Source organism: Ambystoma mexicanum, chromosome 11 (genome assembly GCF_040938575.1).
Source record: "Ambystoma mexicanum isolate Mex_15411 chromosome 11, UKY_AmexF1_1, whole genome shotgun sequence".
Taxonomy (NCBI): Eukaryota; Metazoa; Chordata; class Amphibia; order Caudata; family Ambystomatidae; genus Ambystoma; species Ambystoma mexicanum.
The window spans coordinates 626,237,148-626,254,201 of record NC_090934.1 but is presented as its reverse complement, the minus strand read 5'-3'; positions in this window follow the sequence as shown (position 1 = coordinate 626,254,201).

The following is a 17,054-nucleotide window of genomic DNA, read 5'->3' as shown; positions in this document are numbered from 1 at the left end:
ACTATGTCCCGGGTCTCTATTTTTGCTGACTCATGTACCTTCAGCAAAAAGGCTATAGCACACACAGTTGTTTATAATTGCTCATACTGAATGACATGCACACAGCTGCAGCTAGATCTTATTTTTAGCTACCTTGAAAATGACAATTGCATTGTCTAAACATTTCTCCACATCATCAGCACTGTATTGGTAAATATAAAACACACCACCAGTCTGCTTTCAGATATTTTTGTGTATTATAAAAGTTGCATTTAAACACTATCTCACTCTTTACAGAAATAAATGAAATAGCACAGTAACAGCATTATTTGTGATACACTGAAAAGAGAGTGGCGGAGACAAGAATTCAATTTGCAACATTAAACACGTGGGTAAAGCACAGGAATCTCCTTTCCTACACTGACTGAATATTTTCATACACACTCAGCCACCACACCTCAGCGAGATAGTTACCAGGCTTATTCAGTATGTAACTTTTTTGGATGGTCGCCTTCTGGAGGGATTCACCCAGCAAGGACAAGCATCTGCTGTCACTCAAACTGGGGCTTGTTGACTGGAAAACCCAGTCCCTGCAACCAAGTTGAATCTGCTTTAGGAATCAGGCATCCCCAGCTATCAACCCAGTCCTTCTTCGAGCTGTGTCAAGATGTCTCTCCCCAGCTCCTTCCTCGAGATTAAACAAAAAAACTCTGGTTCCCTCCTACCAAAGGATCCTAACCAATAAAATTCTATCATGCCCTAACCAGCCTCTGAACACAATGGCTTGGCTTATACAGTTGCAACTGTAACCAAACTGATTTCCTGCTTATTGAAGGTCTTTGCTTTCTGCAGTTACTGTGGACAGAATAGCAGAGCAAAAAGAAGAAAAAAAAAACTGAATGTGCATTTAAATAATGACTTTCAGAGCCTGTCATTTTCCATCCATGTTGCACTGAAGAACACATTATTATTAGTGGGTTATGATCAGGTTAGTTGTTAATGATGTTAGTTTATTAATTTTCAAATGTGTCCCTTGCAACATAGGCATTTCAGGTGAAAAACAGTGCGCATTTTGAATGTACACATGTGTGCTTTTAACTGTGAAAAAAAAAATGATTTTCATTTTATATATAAAAATCGTTTTTGACTGAATAACCTGCCCTCACTTATATGTCCATGTTACACTGGCAACACATAGCTTGAAACAATTGCATCATAGCAATGCACCACACCCATGTGGTGGTGCTGCATCAAAAAAAAATGCTACCTGTGCAGTAGTGCTGTACTCTGTGCTGTAACACGCCAAATATCCTTACATATGTATCCCATTACATGTGTGTGCCCACACATGTTGCAAACCCCTTTCCTAGGTCGTTGTGTGAAGTTATATTTAAAGCAAGTTATTGGTGCTGTTCCAAGATAAATCTCAAAAATTACTAATGTCCCGTACTACTGGGTATTTCTTTTAATGGCTATTTCTATATCCACTCTATTCTCCCGTAGTCGGCGTATGTCATCCACAATGTTATCTCCTTGTATTCCTCCTCAAATAGTTTATAAGCCATAGTCACATGATTCTCTCGGCTTGCCCTGGTGGGTATTACAACAATAAATGACACAGTAAGAGGAAAACATGGAACTAATGTCTTGTGCCTGCTGCAAAATTAAACATTCCAGACAATAGTGCATTTGCTGTCATAGTAAATCCGAGGTCTTGATACAACATTGTAAATATGTTAATGAAAATACACCATTAAACACAAGTCTTTATGAAGATTTAAAATTATCCATCCAATTTACAAGATCAACCCCTTTTTCTGTAACTGAAGAGATGACAGACAGCCATGTTTCTTTGTTGGCAGTTATGTATTTGACAAACAAACCCTCATTATGAAACACTCCATTAATGTTATAAACACAACAAGTTCATGACTTATAAATGTGGCAGTAGAATCGCCAAACCATTTGTAAAGCAGTTGTTAATGAATGCACCAGGACAGTGTGAATGGCTTGTGAGGGAGGGCATCAGATGACAGCTCCACTCCTCGTCTGACCTTGCTGCATGCTGCACCATGCAACCTGCAGATTATGACTGAATCCTGTGATGTTGAAGCTTCACTGCTTGCTCCTCTGCACAGCTGCTCTACCACTGAACTGATGTATCAAAGCAATACTTTGCTTAATTATTATGAAATGGTAAGGTGCGAGAGGTGAAGCATAGTCATGATCTTTGGCCACCCTCCTCCCCTCCTCCCCTCCCTCCTCTCCCTTCCCCCCATTCCGTATATCATCGCCTAATTCCTGCTATCTCTTGTCAACCACGAGAATGTTTAGCTCTACGGGGGTATATTCCATCCTTTTTTTGAGTCCACTGGAAAAGAAAACCTCACACCAAATACAGAAAAGCCACATTTTCATCAATCAGCGATCATAGCATTCTGCAGGAGGGTTATGTTATGTCTGGGGGTATGGAAGACAATTCATATATTCAAATGGAGGGTATTATGTTGCATATAAGGTATAGGGTAGGGCTGTATGAATTATTTAGGAAAATAGACGATGGAACCCCTATAAAATTCTAGAGAATATCGAAAAAATAACAAAAAACTTTGGCAATTTTGTTTGGCTTTCTATGATTTCTAAATATTTTAATAATTATTGAAAACATGTTTTTAATGTGTTGCCTTATGGATCTGTTTGGAGCTGAAAGAGCAGTGCAGAGTTTAACAGGAATAAAGAGTCTTGGCATGCTGAGGAGTCAATGCTCATGGAATATCTCCTTAAAGATAAGTAGCACAGCTCCGCCTTTGATTGCACACCTTTTCAGGGATGTTGCTCTTCTCCCCTTCTTGTCTCCCAGTTTAAACAGCCTCTTCCCTTTCTTTTCCTCTCTCCTTTTCCCTTACCTGTACTCTATTAATTTACCTTTCTCTCTATTCCTCCATTGTGTTTTCTTTTTCTGCGTGTATGTCTCTGTTCCCTGCCAATGTCTGCACTCGGCCTTCTCATCGTCCACTCTAGCGGATGAAGATACTTGGCACAAAACTTAAGACCACTTCTAAAGAATTGCATGCTCAAGGAGGAAGCCCCACAGGGAACCTCCAGGATGAGGATTACATAGGATAACGTAACTGGCTTTGCAAGCTATATGCGGTATCCCATTGGAGATGCAAATTAAGCTATTCATCGAGAGCCAGCAAGGTATTTTTGTGCAAGACATGCCTTCATGCTGTGCGCCATAACTTGCATAACTTGCAAAATGATCTTGCAAAACAAAAACAGAGCTTTGAGAAAGAGTTAAAAACATACAAAAACATACAAGCATCCAAAACCTTTTATTTAAAATGACGTATCTCCCATTTCACAGGAAACGGATATAGTTACATCGTTAATTTCTGTTAGACCAACGGCCCCCTAATTTCATCTTTGAAATCCTTGCTGAGCCACTGCGATAGAGCATAAAGACTTCATAGGCAAAATATTACAGTTTTTGAAGGCCTACATTTTTGGAGAGTGTACTTAAAAAGGGAATGCTTCCAAAGTGGAAAGTGAGTGCGGTGCTAAAGATCATAGGTCTGACCTGCACATTCAATGGAGATGAAGGATGACAATACAATTAATTTTATTGTCTCAGCAGAGGGGCAAACATGATACAGTGGTTGAACATGCTCAATAGGAGATCAAGCAAATCCGGTCTGAGTACACCTCCTGTAATTCCATGTAAAACAAAATACTTGTGCAAATTGTAGTGAAGTGCAACGACAATAAAGGCACTTTCCCCGGCCAAAGTCTGAATTAGACTGTCATTCCATTGCTCGCTGTCATTTTCCATGTCATTGTTACTAGGCCCTTTTAGGGCAGATGCTGAAGCTAATCGTTTCTGCACCTAGTTTTCGCTATAAGCTTATTAGATTCAGCGTCTGCCCTAGTAGGGGCTAGTGATAATGACATGGAAAATGACAGTGACCAATGGAATGAGTTATATCAGTTTCAGAAACGGTTGGTGAGAACGGAACTACACAGTGCCATCATGCTTCAGTATTTTAAAAATCAAGCACTCCCTCAGGGCTTAATTGTGAGAAACTAACCCTGGTTGTTTCTCAACAATAAAGAGATCAAAATTAAATGGAGCTATATCGCAAACAAATGTGATCGGCTCATTCTGATTATTGACACTGCCAATGAAGTTTCCAAGCTAACAGAAATTGATCTAAATGAAATTCAAGAGAAAGAACTGGACTTGTACGCTTTCAAGATTAAATTAGACCTACATCTGAAAGAAATGGCAGATTTCAAAAGTGAAACTACCACGGAAAGAATAAAAAGAATGAACAAGGATATTCAAATATTCAGTCATGGAAAAGCGTTCGCCGACACCATAGAAAACAGTACACTTGGCAACAATAATGGTGAACCCAATAGAACAAGAAGAGTACACTTTCATGGCACTTCATATAGTCCAAGGGAAGATGAGTTGAGGGACAATAAGAATAACAATGCACCTAGTACAAGCAGTGTTTCAGGGGAACAAGACACGAGAACGACCAGAAGTAGCAGGGTATAGGGATGGAACCCGCTCCAGACAGGGTTGCACATCTTTTTTAGATAGAGGCTCCCACAGAGGGAATTGCACCAGCTGGCTAATGATGATAATAGGTTTATGGTCTTTCATGATGGAAATGCATCGAAATGCAAATCCATGGATGAAAATCCATTGAATGCCATTGCATCGAAATGCTATCTTTCACATGTAAAAGTGCATTTCCATCGAAACCAGTCCATTGAATATATAAATGGACAAGTTCAAATGGAAATGCACTTTAAAATGTAAAAAATAGCATTTTGATGCATTTTTTGTAATGTTAAAAAGTTACATGGAGCTGTCCAGTGTTGACATTTCGGAACAGGCCAGCTCCTTGTAACATTTTAAAGTTTATTGTATATTGAGGGGTTAAAACAGCCACGCACACCCCCTAACCCTAACCCAACCCGAACCCTAACACTAACCCTAATCTAACCATTAATCTAATTCTTAATCTAACCCTAAATCTAACTCTAGCCCCAACCCTAACACAACTCTAACCCTAACCCTAACTCCAACCCCAACTCTAACCCTAACCCTAAGCTAATCCTTATTGTAACCCTTATTCTAATCCTTTATCTAACCCTAAATCTAACCCTAGCCCCAACCCTAACCCCCGAAGCCAAAACCTAACCCTAACCCTAATCTAACCCTTAGTCTAAGCCTAGATCTAACCCTAAATCTAACTCTTTATCTAACCCTTTTTTCTAATCTAACCCTACCCTTAATCCTAATTATCCATCAAAATTAACCATAGAAAATTATTCAATTAATATGGTTTTCGATGGAAAGGCAATTCAATTAATAATTTTCGATGGAAAGGTATTCAATTAATAGGTTTTAGATGGAAAGACCAGATACCGTGATAATAAATACAAGCTGTAGTACTCTTTCATCATGCCCAGCATATGACTTAGTTTTGATGTTCATGCAAATATGGTATAAGCAGTATTTGTGTTCTGAGAACGTAACTGATGAGCATCGAAAAATACAAGTAAAGATTATTTAGAAATGTAGTGCTGACGCTCTGTTCGTGCAGTCCTGGTTGTTGTCAAACTACCAAGCATTTGTCAGATATGCTTACATTGATGTATGTGTGCTGTTCTGAGAATCAAAACATAAGGACGTTATATAAGGAAACGCTTACATATCGATTACATTTCCGAACCAGGAACGTGTACCAGTAGACTTACAGTCCAATGAAATTGCACGAATAAAAGTTAAACGGAAAGTTTGCCATGATTTTTCTTTACACTCTAGCTACAACTATTTCTCAGGAAAAAACGAGTTTCTACTTATCAGGCATATGCTGCTTGCACTTTTCTTGTTTTCTTTTCTTCTACCCAAATACAATCCCCAGTGCAAGTGCAGATTTTCTTTTATTATGACAAGTTTCAAATTTGATTTTAATTCTCTGTCATAGTAAAGGCATTTGCGACTGAGAAAAATGATGACAGATAGGGAATTTTTATCAAATAACCTTGGAAGGAAATGAAAATGCAAGAGTAGAGCAAGCTGTCATTTTTGTAATATTCTTGGATGATAATGTATAAAATGGAATGTCGCGAAGTAAATGTGAAATCCGCAGCATCTCCGAAGTCCAATTACAATTCACTGACATTAGTTCGCAAGAAAGGTGCTTGTAAGCTAAATAACATAAAACAATGCTCTTTTAGGGTTTATGCCTAAATCAATCTTTTGCAGCCAACCAGAAGAAACTGCATAAATCATACTGCTATAATAGAATCCGAAATATGATTATTCGGGAGAAGTGGGATTATAATTATGTGCATGTTAAGCCTCCTTCTTAATAGATGTGAAAATGCGTCTCTGCCTTTGTATTGCTGTTCTCTGGTGTCTGCTCCATCCGAATCAATGTGCCCAGCTCTTCTTTAACCACTGCCTCATTTCTGCAATACATGTGATTTCACAGTCCCTGTTACTTTAGTTTGCCAAGGTTTCTTATATTACAATGTTGAAATAATAGCAGGTGCAATTTATAAGCCTTGATGTTGATTGCTGGGCTGTATGCTTCTACACTTCCCTCAACTTATGTCTTTATGGAAAAATGCAATGCTTAAACGTAAAGTGTTTTTCTTATTTCAATTGTACGCTATTGGTTTGTACACTCCATTCCTTTGCATTCTGATACCAGCAGCAATCAGCTTTATGGACAGGATATTCTTGACTATGCCCAAGCTTGGTTCACGCTTTGTAGTCACAGAATTAACATTTTCGAATATGTCCTGGAGCCCAACGTACAGAAATGCCCAGGTAAATAAGACACCAACGTCCACAACTGCCCGCGCACACTCTTGAGTGCCTCATGCATATCATACATATCTGCTGCCTCACTTTTAAGAAACTGTTCTCCACCCAACAGGTTTGATATCCACCCATGATATAATAAAACATTTCCCCCTGCTTCCACATTTAAGAGGACCTCCACAAGCAAAAGATTTTCATAATCATTGCCTCCACTAATTTCGAAAGAAGGGATAGTATGTTTCACTCCTGTCATCAGACCCCCACTTGGTCTGCCAACTGGGACTTGCATGACAACTCTCTGGTAGCTATTATAACCATCTAAATATATACTAGTGGGAACCCAAGCCTCTTGTAGGCATATGATGTCATTGAAACAGAGAAGGTCCAGCGAACCGTCAGGTATCAAAGAGTGTGAGCTACCTCTTCAGTTCCATGTTGCAAATGAATCCGTTCAAGGGCCCATTATCGTATAGGAAGGAAGCCTATGATACAATTCAACACCTGCTCCACATCTCTGGGTTTGGTTTCAGGGAATTGCCTTACTTTTCCAGCAGATATTTTTTTTTCCCAGTGCGGCCAGCAATGTGTGATTTGGCACTGCCGATCCAGCACAGTGGGCAAGAGATTGATCCAAGTCATGCCCCAATTTCAGAGTTGAACATTCTCAGATGGGGAATTAGTTGGAGAAGGTACAAACGGTCTGAGGGATTGCCACATTTCCCTTTGCTTTCTGTAAACTGACTCCTTACAGTGAAAGAGTTACAATCGAGCATCTTCAAGGGGTCTTTGTCTTTAGAACAAAAGTCAACCTGTATAGACTCACAATTTAGCACCTACGTAGGAGTCATATTTGTGCTTACTGATGGCCTTGAGCTCTGAAATACATTGTGTAAGGTACAATATAAATACCCAATAAAATAAAAGAAATTGCAGATTGCATACATCGGAGGGAGCCATCAAGTCTTCCGTTTTGGTACCTGATGTATCCATCTGATTAGAAGTTTCTGATGTTGTTCGTGCTTCATTATTAGGCTCCTCTACCAGCCAGCTAGTGAGCATGCCAATCGATCTTGCTTGTCATTGCTTATGTCGTCACACTTTCTTTTTGCCCTTCTTGGTGGGTTTTCTTACAGCAGTCGGTGCAGGCACAATGACCTCCTTGGCTTCACTCACAAATGAGCTGGTTTTATTTTCTTGGTTCAAAGCTGCCAGCCGTTTGCTTCCTGCCGTTGCTTCTGGGTAAGGTAAATATCAGAAATATGAAGAAGATCTGCAGTGTTCGAGCCATCATTAGGAGGGTCTTATATTACAAAACCCATTGCACCCAAACCTGTGGGACCACTTCAGCCCTATTTTCAGGTGGCCAAATGCGATTTGTTTCAGGGTTTATTACACACTGAAATGTACCTACTATGTCCAGGTTCAGGTCCTCTGTCTTAAACTCAAGCCTATGTATTGCCTCGCCCACTGTCTTCAGATCTTCGTGGGTTCTACCACATAGTTTGAGGAGAATTTTTACAACAAACTGGAGAGTAGAAAGGGTATACTATATTTACTCCGTACTTAAATGTTCTGGAGAGGATTGCACTGACACCTCCTGAGCTACAACCAGATTTGGGGAGGCAGATGGAGAGGTGACTGTGTCTGTAAATGTTCTAAATTGCCTTCTTCTAAATAACTTCCCACAATTTGCGAAGATGGTATAGCCTGTAAGGATATTTGGCGTGTTACAGCACAGAGTACAGCACTACTGCACAGGTAGCAATTTTATTTTTGCAGCACCACCACAAGGGTGCGGTGCATTGCTATATGTTTTACCAGATTAACAAGGAAAGACAGGCTATTCAGTCAAAAACGATTTTAACATATAAGATGCAAATCTATTTTTACAGTTAAAAGCACACGTGCACATTCAAAAATGCACACTATTTTTCACCTGAAATGCCTATGGTGCGAGAGACACATTTGAAAATAATAACTAACATTACTTATAACTAACCTGACTAATGAAACATAATCCACTAATAAAAATGTGTCTCCACTGCAGAATTAGGCCTATTCTGAAAGTGAACTTTTAAACGCACATCCATTTTTTTCTCTGCTGCCCTGTCCACATAATTACAGGAAGCAAAAGAGCTCGAAAGAACAGGAAATCAGTTGGTTACAAAGTATTACTATAAAAATGAGCCATTGTGTAGAGAAGGAGGAGATGGCATGATTTATTCTGATTGGAGCAGCGTCATTGCAAGTATCATGCTAGAGGGAGTGATCAGAGTTTTGCTGGGGGGAGTTTGAGGAGAGAGAAGGGCAGTCAAGATTTGGCAGAGCTGGGAGAAAGACCTTTTTCCTGGTTGGAGCATTCCTATCTGCAAAAGCTGAGAATTCCAGGCAATGACCCCGGTTTGAGAAGGAAAGGCGCTCCTTTTCACTGGGGTTAATCTTCAAGGGAGCCACATTCAGAAAGAGAACAGCTGAAGAAAACTCTGAACAGATAAGGTAATTACATAAGTGTGGGAGCTGAGTGTGTACGAGAATGTTCAGTCAGAGTAGGAAAGGAGATTCCGGTGCCTTAATCACACGTTAATGTTGCAAATTGTGTTCTGTTCTCCGCCATTTTTTTTTCAGTGTATTACAGACAATGCTGTTAATGTGCTGTTTTATTTATTTCTGTAAAGAGTGAGATCGTGTTTAAATGCAACTTTTATAATACAGAAAAATATTTGAAAGCAGACGGGTGGTGTGTCTTCTATTTACCAATACAGTGCTGATGATGAGGGGAGATTTTTAAACAATGCAATTGTCATTTTAAGACAGATGTGTGCATGATCATATTCAGTATGGACAGTTGAGAGTGATTGTTTGTAGCATAGCTCGTTGGAGGTACATGAGCCAACGGGAAGAGGGACTCTCTGAACATAGTTCCCTACCGTATATAAGGTAGTGGAAATGACCACAAAATTACCACATATAGCTCTCTCTCGTAAATAAGTCAGTGAGATCGCCCTTGGTGGCACACTAACACTGAAAATGTGGTATTCCTAAAATGTAGGTCTGAGGTCTCTCTAGTGATTACACGAAAAATCTAAGCAAAGATAAGGGATTCTGGACATTAGGGCCACAAATAAAACAAGGGAATTATGCTCACCAAAATACCACCAACCACGCATACCAAACACGCATACCAACCACGCATACCAACCACGCATACCAAATATGCATGTCTAGGTGCTGAAATAATGCATGTCCACTGTATTATTGTTGCACATGGCCAAATCTGAATACAAGGAGTGATTATTGCTAAGTTATTTTTCGGCGGTAATAAAATACCGTCAGGCTCCAAATCTCCACAAAATACCCTACAAGCCTCTCCCACTACAGCTACCTCTTTTTGCAGAGAGTAGCATAGATCTAAGATCGAGTTGTTGTCCATTAGGATGGATGCAGTGTTCTCCCCCTCTTTATATAATGGAGGGTCACATGATGTGATGCCACCAGTGCATGGCATGGCTCCAAGAGGAAAATATGTTGTTATTTTCCCTTTTCTAGTAACCCGGTTGTTGGAGTTAATAGTTGAAGTGGGGTTACTGGCATCAATATTTATTATCTCGGACTGTGTTAGTGTCTGCTAACCTTTATTAATCCTTCCAGATCTCACATCTTTATTTCTTAAATTGTATTGCTGTTTTTTGTTTTGGTTTTAGGTGGCATTTCCAAATATTTATCTAACGCGTTTTATACACCGATTTCAGCAGCACGATTCATGGGGTTTGAGCAGAAATTAGCAGTTACAACAGCATAATTCTGAATCTGTGCACTTTCCTCAGAGCTCACTTGTGTAGGCTCTGAGCGGTGGATTTTGATGATTATTTCACGTGCCTTCCTTCGCCCTGCAAAAGTTTATTATGAATTTCTGCTCACTAATCCAAAACAGAAGCACAGGGAAGAGCACCCACACCAATAATAAAATATTGTAGCCAAAAACAGTGTAAACCTCTCTATGTAATCAATGTATTGATTATTACACAGATAAATCTCTAGTGAGATCCCAGAAGAATCCCTCCCCTTTTGTGATATTATTCTTCAAATCAGAAACAGACGTGTAGTCACTCTGACATATGCTGAAGACAGACAAATACAGCTTTTAGTTTTTCAGCAGACCTGTGTACACTTTAAGTTTACTCACTCAGTCATTGCAGTAGGGAGTGGAGCAACAGCAAACTATGCACCCTTATGTCAAATCACTTGCCCATTGCTCTTTGCACACAAAGAAAATGTCTGCTTGGAAGCTGGTTGCTGTGTTTGATGATTGGAGTCGTCTGCGATCAGTATTCGATCACGCCTTCATGATCGTTCATGATCCTAAGCACTAAGGGTCGCAGCAGGTCGTTTACGGTCTCTATAGGTCTGCTTTCATAATCACGATCTTGTACAGCAGTTAGCTGCATGCTGACACTCTGACCTGACCACCATACACAGAACTTAAAACACACTGCTAGACACAACGCACACTCCATGCATTTGGTGTGTTTTTGAATGAATGAATGAATGAATGAATGAATGAATGAATGAATGAATGAATGAATGAATGATAATGCAGCACCTTCTCTGTAGCAGCCAGTCATGAAAGACTCAGGTCCAAAAGAGTCTGCCACAAGTTCCAAAAAACACACTGCTACACACTGCACCAAAAGTGTCAAGAATTATCATACTATTGTCACACTATTTAATTGGCCTGCTCTTTCAATTGACATGCCTTAAAGTTAGACACTGGTATTCAATACATTCACAATTTTGTTTCGGTTTTCATATTTCTATATTTGTGATCAGAAAGAAATGTGGGGGGCAAAAACGTCTCCTAATACTTTTCACTGCAAATTAGTTTCTGTTCCATAATTTACCGGTAGAACAATGCCAATGTAATGAAAGCCGGATTATCATAATCATTTGGTTAAGAAGCAGAAATAAACAACATAACTATTTTGGCATATTGATTCATAAAGCTATGATTTTGTTTTCTTTTGAATCACTTCTGATTAATGTATAAACAGCAAATGTGTTGTTAAATGAAAGAGGAGTCTCTTATCTTTGAAACACACCCTATCTCATGTTTCTAATTCTTATAGTTTCAGATTTATGAGTAGTATTCTCTTTAGCATATAGGGTAAATGGTAAATAATAAGTACTGTTTGAACCAAGGGAAAGGCATGGTTGAACAAGCTTGGTAATTCACCTTGAAGCCTACTGCTCATCACATGAGTTATATGTAAACAGTTCTTTGTGAGGCCTTGATGAATGATTGATCAGGCATTTTTGGCAGGTCACCTTGTTCTCATTGCATTCGCTTCCAGGTGGCCAGTGGTATTGCCTGGCAAATCATCATGCTTAATGGATGGATTTGCCTTTGAGGCTGCCCTGTTAAATAGACCATCTGGTCACCCTAGATGTTAATCTTCATTAAAGACTGCAGATTCATATTCTTATCTTATTCTGTCAGTCTGTTTTCATAAGAAGATCCCCTGCAAGACTCCCGAAGTTTGAGGATCAATTTACTCTGAGTTGAAACCCCGGTAAAGTTGAAGTCAGCACAAAATCAGACTGAGATGAACACATTAAAACATGCTGTTTCCAATGACATTTGAGATAACCACTGATAACGTACACATTTACCGTCATGTATTCCCTCTTTACAATATTTCACATGTATAATTGTAATAGGTCCCCACATGCATTTATAAAATGGCACTGCTATATTTTTTATACATATTTTGAAAGCAACACATCACATTTTTCTCCTTTTCTGTATCCTGGAGGGAAACAATTTTCACTTCAGATGATTATTTCTTTATCACATGCCATGTTTCATTTTTTAAATGGAGTTCTGTGATTTACAGGGAACAAAGCAGTGCCTGTTGACATGTTGCTTTATCTCCCACCAACACTGCAGGATAATATATTACTGTTACAGATAATTAGTTATAGCATCAAGTACGGTTCTCCTGTTTTCAGTGCTGTCTCTCAAGGAAGTAAGTGACTTTTGAAACTGTAATTGAGCAAAACAACTCATTCTTTTGGCAGCTCCAGCCTTACATTGAGACAGTGTCCATGGTTTGTGTTAGGTGCTGGCCATCCCAAAAGATGACACCTAATCACTTGGTTGGTCGGTGCAAAATGTATCCAATATTTCACATGTATAATTGTAATAGGTCCCCACATGCATTTATAAAATGGCACTGTTATATTTTTTATACATATTTTGAAAGCAACACATCACATTTTTCTCCTTTTCTGTATCCTGGAGGGAAACAATTTTCACTTCAGATGATTATTTCTTTATCACATGCCATGTTTCATTTTTTAAATGGAGTTCTGTGATTTACAGGGAACAAAGCAGTGCCTGTTGACATGTTGCTTTATCTCCCACCAACACTGCAGGATAATATATTACTGTTACAGATAATTAGTTAGAGCATCAAGTACGGTTCTCCTGTTTTCAGTGCTGTCTCTCAAGGAAGTAAGTGACTTTTGAAACTGTAATTGAGCAAAACAACTCATTCTTTTGGCAGCTCCAGCCTTACATTGAGACAGTGTCCATGGTTTGTGTTAGGTGCTGGCCATCCCAAAAGATGACACCTAATCACTTGGTTGGTCGGTGCAAAATGTATCCAAACAGTTAAAATCATATGTGTCACACTTGAAGAAGCTAAGCAACTTTGCAGCACCTCTCACTTTGGCTTTTGGCAGTATTGATTTTCCGATACTTGTCTCCACAATTTTTTTGGGAAGATCAGTGTTGGAATAACTCCTGTGCAAGCACTCCCTGTAATGTCAACACCCCTGTCCATCCCCACCACCCCTGCTTTAAGAAAAGAATTTAAAATACATTAAAAGACCACCTCTGAGAATATATTGTTTAGATGGAAAGCTTGTGTCCTTTCTGTTGAAATGATCTGTAAATGTCATAAGCCACACTGGAGGAAAGAAATTGTCAGAGTAGCTATATGAATAATACATGTCCCACAATGTCTAATGCAGGTGCCCACAGACAGAAATATGGAAGAAAAACTCCCTAATATACTCAAGTCCACACACAGTTGGAATACCCATTAAAATTGAGGTGCATGAAGGCTTATCTAAGTTTCTATATTTCAAGAAGTTGTCTGAAATACGAATGTCAATTAATTGTTTTCAATGGGGCCATGTCTCAATTGAAGGCTGAGATGACTATACTGATACATGATTGCATTGAATACATGCAGTGGATTTTCTTTATTGCTTGTGCCCTTTGGTTAGAGAGTTCACAATTCCTCGGGGTGTTTACAAGAAACCATGGGAATAAAACCATATAGCCATCCAATGGACTGTGATCTAAATACTGCAATTGAAGATTGTCAGAAATGTGCATCCTTGGTTATACAATTCATTCCAATGAACATTAATATATTTTAATTTCCCAAAATGTACTACAGATCGCCTGTAAAAGTAGTTACAAATGAAAATAATGTTGCGAGTTCTAGACTGCATTCAGGGATTTAAAAATATTGCAGATAAAAAGCACACATTGATATAACCACGCTGCGAGGCATTTGTAAACAGTTGTTTTTATAGGTGAACAAACAATTGCAGGACCTGTGAATGATGAGTGAGTATTGCAGGTGCTGCCCGTTTCATTCTAGTGGACTGGAGAAGCATGGTGGATTCTAGACATTTAAGTATGGCAGACTGATAAGTGTGAGTTGTCCTGGCATTCTCATAGTCAGGCTCAACAGTAGAAAATTAAGAAAATAAGTTCAAATATGCCTTATGCGCGATTCTAATCATTTAGCTGGAGTGCACACATTGTGGAAGGGATAACACATGTAAGCATGATCTTAAGAAATATGATAGGGCAGGTGTATGTCTACACATGTTAAAAGTTACCACCATGCCACTCTCTGGTACAAGAACAATCCGAGGCAGCCATATCATAGGACAACTAACAGATTAATGAGTTTGGTAGTGACTGCAGTTCTTCTTCTGCCTGTGTCTGTACATAACGGTTGGCTTCCCTAGAGTTGATAGACTGTAAAATAGTCTCATTAATGACCAGTTTGATGAGACATCCATGTATTCTAAACCACGGTACACAGCTGAAAGAAATGTGTCAATGAGAGCTTTGTCTCCCTCAAACGTGTCTGTCATGAAGTGCTAGATCCCATGAAATAGTACAACTGCACTGCTATTTAAAATTGATGCAAAGTTGGAGATCACTTGAGGAATGGGAACACATATTTTAATCTGACCTACATGCTCTTTGTATTGTATGGTCCCCGTGAATGTTTCTCTGGATGCAAGGGCTTTTTCAGCCATCATGGGATGTATGGCCATCCTGAGCACTGTATAGTCATGGGGGAAGGACACTGAGAAATGGTTTCCTGACATATATATATATGTTCATGAATAACAAACAGCTTCAATCCTGCCGGAAAAGTCTGCAGTGAGGGATATTTTAGCAATGGTGAGAGTTTGCAGCAGAGCAAGTGGTGTCTGAAGAAACCTTTCTTCCGATTCAGGAAGATTCACAGCCCACAATGACTTTTGATTTCAGTCGTTTTATGGAGTCGCAGTGCATGTCTGAAGTCTCATGACATAACTATCCATAACATTACATTTTTACTGAGCTAAAGAATAACATCTATGTTGTTTGTGGTCCACACTCTATGTTTGCATGAAGAAATCATTTGGGCTGGTTTTCAAAGCCTCAAAGTATTTCTGCTATCATCAGCAAATTCGAATAAAATGTCACATCCATCAGACCCCGTGCAGTGTATCAGCAAGCCAAGTTGTCCCTCAAACACCTTTAGATCAGTGGCTGAAATTGGAAATGCTAACGTCTGATTCAGCATGACCACCTGTGATACAGGTTCCTGGATTTTGTCATGTCAAGATGCTGTGGCAGTTGGAGAGACAAAGCATGCAAAGTCAGGCCAGATGTTGATGATAATGCTGTCATTGTGAAGGGAGACAATGAAGCACTGCAGGAGGATTCACCAGAATTGGGTATGAATTTCACCTGTGAGTGCTGTGTACAAATCACGTTGATGATATGTAAGCAAGATGCTGATCTTGCTTGTAATCAATGAGTGTTTGAAACATTTTGTAACATTATAGTTTGAATTTACATCTTGAGCGCTGGCAATGCCCAGCACGTCAGTGTGTCATTGAAGGTCTCCAATTTGTTGTTTTTGCTTGTTGTGCCCATTACTGCGTTCATACTCTATTGATGCAGGATTTCCACAGCCAGTGAAAATTGTTTTTTTTTGGGCCCATCTATGTGGCTACAGCAGTCATACACCACTGTAGGAGATTTTGTCTTATTGGGGTAAATTTGGGATTTGGTGGTATTTTCTTACCGTAAAAATATTGGCAGTAATTTTGCGGTAAACTAGTCTTACATTTATAGTCGGTCTGGTATCACACTATTTTAGTGAGCATATCTTGTTAGCCTGTGTTGGCGGTAATTTTAGTGGTATCTTACTTTGCGATATTTTCAGAATTATCTTATTCCTGTGGTATAGTGGTGAGCATGGCTTTTTTTTTACACTATACCCCATAAAACAAAAACTTTACTTTCTATTAGAATGCCTTCTAGTCGACTGTAGAGAGCCCCAGACTTAGAACACTCCTGAGAACCCAATGAATTTATTTAAGGCGTCACCTATAGTTTGTGGCTGGCATTTCTGTCTTGTGTACATCCAGTAATCTATGTGCCAGATTAGGCATTACTGGTTTATGTACATCCAGTAATCTATGTGCCAGATTAGGCACCACTTCCCATCAGCATGCAAAGAAGGACACACTCATACAATGCACACACATCCGTTACCTTGTAGATATTTAATACTGACTTTCTCTTATTTGATATTTCAATTACAGTGGTAAATTGGTAAATGCACTACTGTACTGATATAAACCTCCCCTCTGTACTTCACTTACATAAATAATTCACAGATGCATGAACATTTACAATCTACAAAATCGTACCACATAATATTTACAGCATCACCTGCAAGATAAAAGAACAAAACAGAATAAGTAGATATTTTGCAAACATGAATTTATGTTATTACACTTTGAATATAGAGAGAGAAAAATAAACATACAATGATTTCTAACTTCTCTGCACTGCCAATGGATTCTAGCAACAGACACGCATCATACTTTTGTTTTTTTCCTCACTTGGCACAAA